The following is a 12,675-nucleotide window of genomic DNA, read 5'->3' on the forward strand; positions in this document are numbered from 1 at the left end:
CTTGTAAGACTCAATATGCATTTCTAACACACAATGACTTCTAAAAATAATCATAATTCCATTATCACACTTCCCCAGCAAAATTAAACTAAATATTAGTCATCTAATATTTAGCTCATGATCATTTTTCCCTGAATGTCCCCAAAATAAAATTTTATAGTTGATTTGCTCAAACCAGAATCCAACTAAGGTCTACAACATTGCAATTGGTTAATTTGGGGGCTGAGGGGGATAATTAATGCTTTTTTTTTTTTTTAAGAGACAGGGTTTCACTATGTTTCCCAGGCTAGACTTTAATTCCTGGGTTCAAGTTATCCTCCTGCCTCAGCCTCCTAATTTTTTTTTTTTTTTTGAGATGGAATCTTGCTCTGTTGCCCAGGCTGGAGGGCAGTGGCCGATCTCGGCTCACTGCAAGCTCCACCTCCCGGGTTTATGCCATTCTCCTGCCTCAGCCTCCAGAGTAGCTGGGACTACAGGTGCCCGCCACCACGCCCAGCTAATTTTTTGTATTTTTAGTAGAGACTGGGTTTCACTGTGTTAGCCAGGCTGGTCTCGATCTCCTGACCTCGTGATCTGCCTACCTTGGCCTCCCGAAGTGCTGAGATTACAGGCGTGAGCCACCACGCCCGGCCTGAGTAATTTTTTTTTAAGTCTCTGTTAAGCTACAATACTTCTGCCCCCTTCATTTTATCTATGCCATTGTATTTGTTTGTTTAAGAAACTAGGCCATTTTTTCCTGTCAAGTTTCTCACATTCTGGATTTGGCTGAGTATACCCTTGCAAATGTCATTTAACATGTTCCTTTTCCCCCTGTGATTATATTTAGAAGTTTGATTAAATTCAACCAAGCATGGTGGCTCACGCCTGTAATCCCAACACTTTGGGAGGCCGAGGTAGGTGGATCACCTGAGGTCAGGAGTTCGAGACCAGCCTAGCCAACATGGTGAAACCCCATCTCTACTAAAAGTACAAAAAATTAGCCAGGCATGGTGGTGGGTGCCTGTAATCCCAGCTACTCGGGAGGCTGAGGCAGGAGAATCGCTTGAACCCAGGGTGCGGAGGTTTCAGTTAGCCAAGATCACGCCAATGCACTCCAGCCTGGGCAACTGAGTGAGACTCCACCTCAAAAAAAATAAACAAACAAATTCACATTCACTTTTTTCTGGAAACATTCCATAAGTGATACTGTATACTTCCTCTTTCATCACATCAGGAGGCACCTGGTGACTGGCGGTTCTATTTTCTTTTGTTTGTTTGTTTGGTTTTTGAGACGGAGTCTTGCGCTGTCACCCAGGCTGGAGTGCGGTGGCACGATCTTGGCTCACTGCAACCTTGGCCTTGGGCTCAAGTGATCCTCCTGCTTCAGCCCCCTGAGTAGCTGGGATGACAGGCATGTGCTACCACACCCAGCTAGTTTTTTGTTTTGTTTTGTTTTGTTTTTTTTCATAGAGACAAGGTTTCGCCATGTTGCCCAGGCTGGTCTCAAGCTCCTGGCCTCAAAACATCTTCCCGCCTTGGCCTCCCAAAGCGTTGGGATTACAGGTGTGAGCCACCACACCTGGGCCTTAATCTACTTTCAATGATGTTGAGATTGATCAGTAAATTCAGAGTGTCTGTCCATTAATAATAAGGTTATCCATTGTAGGTCGGGCGTGGTGGCTCACGCCTGTAATCCCAGCACTTTGGGAGGTCAAGGTGGGAGGATCATCTGAGGTCAGGAGCTTGATACCAGCCTGACCAACAAGGTAAAACGCTGTCTCTACTAAAAATAAAAAAATAAAAACAATTAGCTGGGCGTGGTGGCAGGCGCCTGTAGTCCCAGCTACTCGGGAGGCTGGGACGAAAGAATTGCTTGAATCCGGGAGGTGGAGGTTGCAGTGAGCCAAGATCATGCCACTGCACTCCAGACTGGGTGACAGAGCGAGACTCCATCTCAAAAATAAGTAAATAAATAAAAGGTTCTCCATTGTATTAGTTTCTGCTGTCTGCTGTAACAAATTACCACAAATTTTGTGTTTAAAGCAACAGACATTTATTCTCTTACCACAGAGACATTTATTTTCTACCAGCCAGAAGTCCAAAATCTACGTTTTCAATAGCACAGTGGTAAACAACAACAACAACAACAAAAACCTAGGTGTCAGCAGGGCTGCACTCCCTCTGGAGGTTGTGGGCAGAACCCTTCCTTGCTTCTTCCAGCTTCTGGCAGCTTCTGTTCCTTGGCTTCCTTAGCCGCATCACTCCAATCTCTGCCTTTGTGGTCATGTAGCCTCCTCCTCTTCATGAGTCTGTGTCTTTTTCTCTTCTATCTCTCATAAGGACACATGTCATTGGATTTACCCCATCTAGCTAATCCAGGATGAACTCATTTCATGACCCTTAACTGAAGTTAAGGAATGAATTCATATAATGAGTTACATCGGCAAAGATCCTTTCCTCAAACAAGATAACATTCACAGTTTTCAGGGATTAGGTCATGGACATATTATCTTTTTTTTCTTTTTCTTTCTTTCTTTCTTTTTTTTTTTTTTTTTTTTTTTTTGAGACGGAGTTTCGCTCTTATTGCCCAGGCTGGAGTACAATGGTGCTATCTCGGCTCTCCACAACCTCCGCCTCACAGGTTCAAGCAATTCTCCTGCCTCAGCCTCTCGAGTAGCTGGGATTATAGGCATGTGCCACCACACGGCTAATTGTGTATTTTTAGTAGAGACAGGGTTTCTCCATGTTGATCTGGCTGGTCTCCAACTCCTGACCTCAGGTGATCCTCCCGTCTCAGCCTCCCAAAGTGCTGGGATTACAGGTATGAGCCACCATGCCCAGCCTATAGACATATTTTCTAGTGGCCACCATTCGACCCTCTACACCTATCAACCTTTTATCTGATGGCACTGATGATCATTGTCTAAATTCATTCATTCAGCCGGGCGCGGTGGCTCACGCCTGTAATCCCAGCACTTTGGGAGGCCGAGGCGGGCGGATCATGAGGTCAGGAGATCGAGACCACGGTGAAACCCCGTCTCCACTAAAAATACAGAAAAATTAGCCGGGCGTAGTGGCGGGCGCCTGTAGTCCCAGCTACTTGGGAGGCTGAGGCAGGAGAATGGCGTGAACCCGGGAGGCGGAGCTTGCAGTGAGCCGAGATTGCGCCACTGCACTCCAGCCTGGGCGACAGAGCGAGACTCCATCTCAAAAAAAAAAAATAAAAAAAAATAAATAAATAAATAAATAAATTCATTCATTCATTAGGAGTTGCAAAATGGAGGTTGTCTAATTTTGTCATTCCTCTTTCCTTTTTTTTTTTTTTTTTTGAGATAGAGTCTCGTTCTATCACCCAGGCTACAGGTGCAGTGGCTTGATCTCGGCTCACTGCAACCTCTTCTTCCTGGGTTCAAGTGATTCTCCTGCCTCAGCCTCCCTAGTAGCTGGGATTACAGGCGCGCGCCACCATGCCCAGCTAATTTTTGTATTTTTAGTAAAGAAGGGGTTCCACCATGTTGGCCAGGCTGGTGTCGAACTCCTGACCTCAAGTGATCTGCCCGCCTCTGCCTCCCAAAGTGCTGGGGTTACAGACATGACCTGCTGCGCCAGGCCCACCTTCATTTATTAGCTGTGAATCATCTATAAGAAAAACTGCTCTCAATAACTACTTTGTTACTCTGACATTTCACCCATGCAGGAAAGGTAGAATTAATGCTTATCTCCCATTTGTCTTAGGTGGGCTAAGAAGGATCTGCTTCCTAGAAGCAGATCTTGAGTCAGGAACATAAGTAGTTTATTTGGTAAGTGATGCTAACAAGCACTGAGAGAGGAGTGGAGAAGTGGGACAGGAAAGGGAAGGGAGCCAGTTAGAGGCATGTATTAGAGCAGGTGGGAAAATAGGGATCAATCCTGCTGAGGAACCTGGGAGAAGTGTAGAAGCTGCCTCAGAGAATCCTACCCAAGGGGCAAAGAAATAGGATATAATTGTCAACTCCCTCTCTGTTGGTTGAGAGCTCCTTCTGGGAGCATTAACTCTCTAGCATTCCTGGCTTGCCCTGAGCACAAACATGCTCCCAGAGCCAGAACAAATGCCTCCAGGCAGAGTCACAGATGTTCACAAAGATGCCTTCTCCTTTAGAGGTGAATGCTGAAGGATATGGGTCACAGTACCATCCACACTTTGCACTGCTCGGATCCATTTGTGCCTCTCGTTCCATGAGTTCATTCTATTCTGTCTCTGATGCTTCAAGGTGGTGGCTGATTGCAATTTCTAATTCTTTTAAAAGAAAGTCTTAACAACAGGCTGAGTGTGGTGACTCATGCCTGTAATCCCAACACTTTGGGAGGCCGAGGTTGGGGGATCACTTGAAGCTAGGAGTTTGAGGCCAGTCTGAGAAACAAAGCAAGATCTCTGTCTCTAAAAAATAATTTAAAAATTCACCAGGCGTGGTGGCATGTGTCTGTAGACCCAGCTACTAGGGAGGCTGACATGGAAAGATTTCTTGAGCCTAGCAGTTTGAGGCGCAGTGAGCCATAATCATGCCACTGAACTCCAGCCTGGGTGACAGAGTGAGACTCCATCTGTTTTTTTTTTTTTTTTTTTAATTGTACAATGGGTAGGTTAGTGGGACAAACCATAACCATTGCTGCAATCAACATTCAACATTTCCCTCCTCTACAGTTCATTCTGTTGGTCTGCAGGGCTTTCTCAATGGAAGATCCAGACCTTCATGCCTGAAGTTCTCTGCCTTACATTACCATGCCCTTGCCAGGCCATCATTGATACAACTGCCTGTTCATGGGATAATGAAGATCAAATATCTCTGCTTGCATAATTCCTTTCTTTGTGTACTGGCCAATTGGTATGAGATGCCCCAAATGACCCAATGGCTGCTGTAGCCTTAGGTTTAGTAGCATCTTCACTGTGACCTCTGGGAGCTGCATCTGCTGCTTCAAGAACCAGTTGATAAATGTATAAAGACAGGAGGCACAAATTCCCCCAAGTGAGTCACTAGGACTGATGGTGAGAGGGGTATTCCTTCTTCCATACCTTGGTTCCTGTACCCCTGATTTCTAACTAATCTGGCATATAGCACTATATAATGGCCATTAGCTCAAAATATATACTGCGTTTTGCAGGACAGCACCCAAATCCCGCAGGATCTTTTCCCCAGGCTGGCTTTAGATGTGCTGTAAAGAGGCCATACTAATGTACTAACGAGCTGGCAGTTTCAAGGTGATGTGATGTATTATAGAATAGAACCAACGGATCCAGTGGTTGTGTGTCCATTGTCACATTTCCTTCGCTATAAAGTGGAGACCCTTGGTTAGAGGTGAGACTATAAGGGGTCTCATAATATGCACTAATCCCAGTGAGGACATATTGCTCCTCCCCCAGATTGAAAGAGATACACTGAAATCAACATACCATCAGGCAGGCACAGTGGCTCACACCTGTAATCCCAGCACTTTGGGAGGCGAGGCAGGCACTCACTTGAGATCAGGAGTTGAAGACCAGCCTGGGCAACATAGCGAAACCCCGTATCTATTAAAAATACAAAAAAAAAAAAAAAAAAAATTGCCAGGCATAATGGTGTGCACCTGTAATCCCAGCTACCCAGGAGGCTGAGGTGGGAGAATCACCTGAGCCTGGGAGGTCAAGGCCACAGTGAGCCGAGATCACACCACTGCACTCCAGCCTGGGCAACCAGAGTGAGACCCTGTTTCAAAAACAAACAAACAAACAAACAAACACACAAACAAACAAAAAACATAGTATCAACTGGCTGGTTGATCTCCTTGAGGGCTGGTACCATGTTGAGGAGTCAGCATCTGTCTCTGCTGCAGACAGGCCAAACATTCAGCAGTGGCAGTAGCTAGATGAGCCTTGATGAGAGGCCACCCATGCTGGTGGGCCCTTGCACAGATTCCAGATCTACTGCCACAACTACTCCATTCATGGGCCCACCATGGAAGCCCTGGCATGACAAAGGCTGGTTTATCCACTGGAGTCCTTCTGTCCCCTTAGCTCTTCAATGCCCCTTCTGCAGTGAACGTTCTTTAATGGTACTGACATAAGACACGAAGATTTATCACTTTGTGCCCACTCCTATAAGTCCATCCATATACCTCTTCCCTGGACATCCTTACCTCCAACCTTCCTATCTTGCTCTCTCTGGGCCCTGACCAACCAACTAAGCCACTGCTACTGCTCAAGAATCCATGTGTATATACTTTCCTCAAGTCACCTCTCTCACTGCAGAGTAGACCACCAGCCTGCTGCTTGAAACGTCTTCCCTGGAGGATTTCCCCTCAAGTTGTCTTTCAAGGCCACCCCTGAGTGGGGCTGTAGTGTGGCAGCATCCAAGTTTAGCTCACATCAATAAATCAGACAGGTGCATCCATGAACCAGGCCTGCATTTTTTCCTCCTCTAAAGCCTGGTTGCCGGGCGCGGTGGCTCACGCTTGTAATCCCAGCACTTTGGGAGGCCGAGGTGGGCGGATCACGAGGTCAGGAGATCGAGACCACGGTGAAACCCCGTCTCCACTAAAAATACAAAAAAAATTAGCCGGGCGTGGTGGCGGGCGCCTGTAGTCCCAGCTACTCGGAGAGGCTGAGGCAGGAGAATGGCGTGAACCCGGGAGGCGGAGCTTGCAGTGAGCCGAGATTGCGCCACTGCACTCCAGCCTGGGCGACAGAGCGAGACTCCATCTCAAAAAAAAAAAAAAAAAAAAAAAAAAGCCTGGTTATAGGGAAATTCCCACAAGGCTACAGGGTGAGCTAAGAGAGGTACAGGAGCAACAGAGACAGGTAAAGTGGGATCTGGACTCCCTGCGCTTGTAGCTTATTCATGCCTTCTGGACATGCTTACACTCAATCCTAAATGTACCATTTTTATTGCTACTGTGCCCATATGTCCTCATGACTTGGTGGGTCTGAAAATTCCCAGATCTTGATGGCAAGCAGAGACAAGAAAGGGAAGGAATCCAGTAAAGGGCACATAATGGAATAGGCTATGGCCATGGACAAATGAAAAGCACGCCTGCTGGGGCGCTCTGGGAGCCAGGGTAGAACTGGCCACCGTTTTCCCACCTGAGAGATGAGGAGGCTGGGGTTTTAATTTACCAACTCCGGCAAAGGTGCAGTGGCTTACGCCTGTAATCCTAGCACTTTGGGAGGCCGAGGTGGGCAGTTCACCTGAGATCAGGAGTTTGAGGCTAGCCTGGCCAAAGTGGTGAAACCCCCGTCTTTACTAAAAATATAAAAATTAGCCAGGCACGATGGCATGTACCTGTAATCCCAGCTACTGGGGAGGCTGAACCCAGGAGGCTGAGGTTGCAGGGCTGAGATCACACCACTGCACTCCAGCCTGGGTGACAGAGTGAGACTCCATCTCAAATAATAATAATAATTTACCACCTCCCCACCTGTCACTGGTTGAGGACTGGTCCCAGGGGCATTAACCTTCTGGCGCTTCTGACTTACTGTGCACTTAGGTCAAGCATTCCTCCACAGACACAAATATTCTCGGGCAGCAAGCAGTCTTTGGCTTGTTGAGTGCTAAGAGAATATGGGTCAGGCCATCAACAGGATCTGCTACCCCCTATTAATTTTCAAAACATTGAATCGGTGCCACATCAATGTCCAAAGGTGACTAGTGGTTTTATTTTTCAGTATCATTATGAACTCATGGAATTTTCATGTGTTTGATGTGTTTCAATCTCGTACAGTCATTATTCATTTTAATGCTGAAACTGTTTCATCTTTGGTCAGTGGAAGTCTTTTCAAGTTGGCTAGTGGATCTTTTTAAAATGACCCTCACCTGACCTGAGTTTTATAACTGTAACTTCCTTATTGTCTCTCTCTCTCTTTTTCTTTTTTGTTTTAGAGAGACAAGGTCTTGCTCTGTTACCCAGGCTAGAGTGCAGTGGCACTGTTCTAGCTCACTGCAGCCTCATACTGTGGGCTCAAGTGATCCTCCTGCCTCAGTCTCTCAAGAAGTTAGAACTACAGGCATGTGACACCATACCCAGCTGATCCTTCCTTCTTTCCTTCCTTCCTTCCTTCCTTCCTTCCTTCCTTCCTTCCTTCCTTCCTCCTTCCTTCCTTCGTTCCTTCCTTCCTTCTTTCCTTCCTCCCTCCCTTCCTCTCTCTCTCTCCCTTTCTTTCCTTTCTTTCTTTCTTTCCTTTCTTTCTTTCTTTCTTTCTTTCTTTCTTTCTTTCTTTCTCTCTCTCTCTTTCTTTCTCTCTCTCTCTCTCTTTCTTTGTTTCTTTCTTTCTTTCTTTCTCTTTCTTTCTTGTTATTGGTAGAGACCAAGTCTTGCTATGTGCCCAGGCTGGTCTCCAACTCCTGGATTCCAGCAATCCTCCTGCCTTGGCCTCCCAAAGTGTTGGGATTACAGATGTGAGCCACTGCACCCAGCCAAATTTCCTTATTCTCTAGTCTGACAAGCTATCCTGGCTCAGACCTGGAATTTCTCCAAAGAGTCCTTGTTCCTTTTAGCAGGAAGTGCTATGTAGATATCACAATTGGGACCCACAGGGGATTCATTGTTATTGGGGTGTCACTGCTTCTGAGCCTTTTCAGTGGCATGAGTTCATGCTGATAGTTCCAATTCAGATGAAAGATTAGCAGTATTTGCTGGGCACGGTGGCTTACGCCTGTAACCCCAGCACTTTGGGAGGCTGAGACAGGCAGATCACCTGAGATCAGAATTTGAGACCATCCTGGCCAACATGGTGAAACGCCATCTCTACTAAAAATACAAAATTAGCCGGGCATGGTGGTGCATTCCTGTAGTTCCAGCTACTTTGGAGGCTGAGGTAGGAGAATCACTTGAACCCAGGAGGCGGAGGCCTCAGTGAGCCAAGATTATACAACTGCACTCCAGCCTGGGCGACAGACAGAGACTCTGTCCCAAAAAAAAAGAAAAAAGAAAAAAAAGATTAGCAGTTTTTGCTTAAGGCTTCTTCTCTTACAGTCAAAATCTCGGTTTCTAACACTATTAATATAACTAATTACTTACTTGCTTTATTATGAAAAATAGTGTGTTATAATAATGCTCAAAATAATGCCAACATTAAAATTAATCCATGGCTCCTTTTGCCCTTAGAGGGCTGGAGACATATAGTCCAAATGTTGAGTTTTATAATCACTTGAAATAATTTTTTTTTTTTTTTGAAACAGAGTCTCACTCTGTCTCCCAGGCTGGAGTGCAGTAGCACAATCTTGGCTCACTGTGATCTCCGCCTCCCAGGTTCAAGGGATCCTCATGCCTCAGCTGCTCGGGTAGCTGGGATTATAGGTGTGCACTACCACACCCAGCTAATTCTTGTATTTTTAGTAGAGATGGGGTTTCACCTTGTTGGCCAGGCTGGTCTCGAACTCCTGACCTCAGGCGATCCTCCCACCTCTGCCTCCCTAAGTGCTGGGATTACAGGCTTGAGCCTGGCCGAAAGAAAATTCTTCTATGTGGTTTTGCTCCAACTTCATATACAGTTAGGTACATTTGTTACAATTTGTTTTATATTTTTAGGGATTGCTTTATTTTTCTTCTTCTTTTTTTTTTTTTTTTTTTAGAAGAAGTCTCCCTCTTTCACCCAGGCTGGAGTGCAGTGGCGCGATCTCAGCTCACTGCAGGCTCCGCCCCCCAGGGTTCACGCCATTCTCCTGCCTCAGCCTCCCGCGTAGCTGGGACTACAGGGGCCCGCCACCTTGCCCGGCTAATTTTTTGTATTTTTAGTAGAGACGGGGTTTCACTGTGTTAGCCAGGATGGTCTCAATCTCCTGACCTCGTGATCCGCCCGCCTCAGCCTCCCAAAGTGCTGGGATTACAGGCATGAGCCACCACGCCCGGCCTATTTTTCTTCTTTTTAATTTAATCCGAAATTAATGTAAACTCTTTCTAATAAATTTTGTATTTTAATTATATAAAATATTTACATGGCTCCAACATCAAAACCATACAACAAGGGGTTATTACCATTTTACAGGTGAAGAAACTGAAGCACAGGGCTATTGGTACCTGCCCCAACAGCACAGAGAAATGAGTGGTCCTTCCCCATAGGAGGCTGGGAGAGGCACTACAGGCGGCCTTCTGGTGGGACCTCAAGAGGTAAATTCAGATGTACTCGGGCTCCAGCCCTCCAGTTCCTCCCGCTGTTCTTTGTGGAACAAGCTGATGGTCTCCTCTGAACACATGGGTTTGCAACCCTCAAAGCGCGGTCTGACCAGCTCATGGGGACGCTGGCTCCTGCTGGTGCAGCAGTGGGGCTCTCTGATGATGCTGTTCAGCCTGTAGTTCCCATTGCTGTCTCCCTACTGCCCCACATCCCCTCCCACTCCACACTCCCCGTCTGCGGCAGCAAGAGCCCTCAGAGCCACACTCAGCCATTTCTGCCCCCCACCCCCTCCTGCCTGGGCTGGGGTCCTGTGCTTCCTGGCCTCTTTCAGAAGCTATCAAAGCCCCCATTCTCTGAACACAGCTGTGCCAGCATTCAGAGCCACATCCCTCTCTTCAGCCCTCCTCCCACATGCCCATGGCACAAGACCCAGATGCCTGTGTAGGGCCTCAGAGAGGAACTCAGCTGCCTAGGCCCCCACCCCAAGTCTGGGAGAAAGGGGGCAGGTGTTCAAGGAGGTTGTCAGGACAGGCTCTCCCAGTGGCCACTGTGGAATAGAATCCAGTGCGGAAGGCCCAGGGCTAACACTGGAGATGGCGGGAATTCAGGGTGCAGGAACGTGGAGGGCAGATTCTCTTTTCTCAACTTGGGTCATGGCCTTGACTTTGGCATGGATGGGGGATGTTGGGGGTCTGGTGGAGGCAGGAGATTGATTGTTCTCATCCAGAGAGGCTGGAAAATTCCCCAGGGCCCAGGAGACTGGGAGGCAGCCAGCTGGGCTGCACGTGGGAGAGGGAGGAGAGCTGCCCACGCTCTCCCTCTCTCTCTCTTTCTTCTCTCCACTTCCCTCTTTCTCCCTCCCCTGATAGACATCTGGGAAGCCCTGGCGAGAACCTTGGCGTGGGAGTCAGGAGACTTGATTTTTGGTCATAGTTCAGCCAGTTCCATGCTGTGTGACTCTGGACAGTTGCTTGACCTCTTTGGGTCTCAGTTTCCGTGTTCAGGAGATACTCAAGGTTACTAGATAAATTTTTCTCCTCTTACTGAGACAGGAGGTTCTACTTGAAATCTGACTTTCATTCTTCCCGCTGCCATTGATTCTGTTTGCTTTCAGCCAATCCCCAGGGATTTCTTTCTCAGCTCTGGAGGGGCTAGGCAGAGGGAGGTCTTGGTTCTTGCCTCCTCTCAGAAAGTAAATAGAAACAGGGGAAGACGCATATGACCAAGGGTCCATAATTGTAAAGAGAGTCCCTGATCAGCAATTGCTGGTTCAAACTGCGGATTAGCCTTCAGTATAAATTTTCTCAGCTGGAAATATTGGAAAAGCCTCAGAGTGCCCAATTCCTCCCAAGAAATCCTCTGGAAAGGACTCTACTCCCAAATAATGAGCCCTCCAGGGGAGTGGTCCTCTGACCTCCTGGCCTGGAGATCTGGGCAGATTAGGTTGCTGTGTGTGTGCGCGTGTGTGTGACTGGGAAAGGAAAAGAACTAGATTTTGCTGAGACCGAGTCATGGGCCAAGGGTTTCCCTTGCCTAGAACATATACAGTAGATCTTGCCCAGTGCAGTAGATATTATTCAGCCCACTGTTCAGAAGAGAGAGTTTCAGAGGAGGAACAGGGACCTTTCTGAGGTTTGCCACTGCAAATGACAAAACAGGAATTTGACCTCAGTGCCTGCGATGCCAGAGTCCTTGTCTGCCCAACAGCAGCTGTCTGTTCTCTCACCACGTCTGGTCTCCCACCAGGGATCTGCTTTTTGAAACAGACTGTCTGGTACCAGCCCTTGTCCAGACCCAGGTGCTGCTGGCCTCAGTCAAGGGTGGATTCCCCCAGGGCACCGAAGTGAGTGCCAATCCTTCTGGTCATGAGGAGAGGTGGTAAGGAAGGTCACTTTCTCTGCCTTCTCTGGTCACAGCCAGGTTTCCCTGAGGCAAGAACTGTGGTTACATCCGAGCCACCACTGGGATTAAATTTCAGCCACTTGGTTGCCTGGCTCAGCCTGGCTGGCCTCAAGTCCTGTAGAGCCAGTGTGGAGGTAGGCAGGACACATGCATCCATGCTGAGACTGTCCTGAGGAAGGGGGGTTTTCTTGCAGCTCTGAAATGCAACGTCTAAGGGGAGCAAAAAGACATCCTAAGGCTGCCCAGACCTGTCCCCAAAGGCCTTCTCAGATCTCCTCTTTCTACTAGAAGAATTGGAACTGCATTTCCAGGCCTCGAGCAGTTCCTGGTCCACAGTGGGAATTCAATTCAACTCATATTTGTTTAATGAAGTAAATAGATTGAGGTCCCTTCCTCCCCAGACTCTCCCAGGTACCTTCCTCTGTCCCCTTCAGTCTTGCATCCTTTCTGGGGCATTTTTCTTTTCTTTTCTTTTTTTCTTTTCTTTTCTTTTCTTTTCTTTTCTTTTTTCTTTTCTTTTCTTTTTCTTTTCTTTTTTTTTTTTTTTGAGAGGGAGTCTCACTCTATCACCCAGGATACAGGATATAATGCAGTGGCACAATCTCGGCTCACTACAACCTCCGCTTCCCAGGCTCAAGCAATCCTCCCTGCCTCAGCCTCCCAAGTAGCTG

This window comes from Symphalangus syndactylus, chromosome 12 (assembly GCF_028878055.3).
Source record: "Symphalangus syndactylus isolate Jambi chromosome 12, NHGRI_mSymSyn1-v2.1_pri, whole genome shotgun sequence".
Classification (NCBI taxonomy): domain Eukaryota; kingdom Metazoa; phylum Chordata; class Mammalia; order Primates; family Hylobatidae; genus Symphalangus; species Symphalangus syndactylus.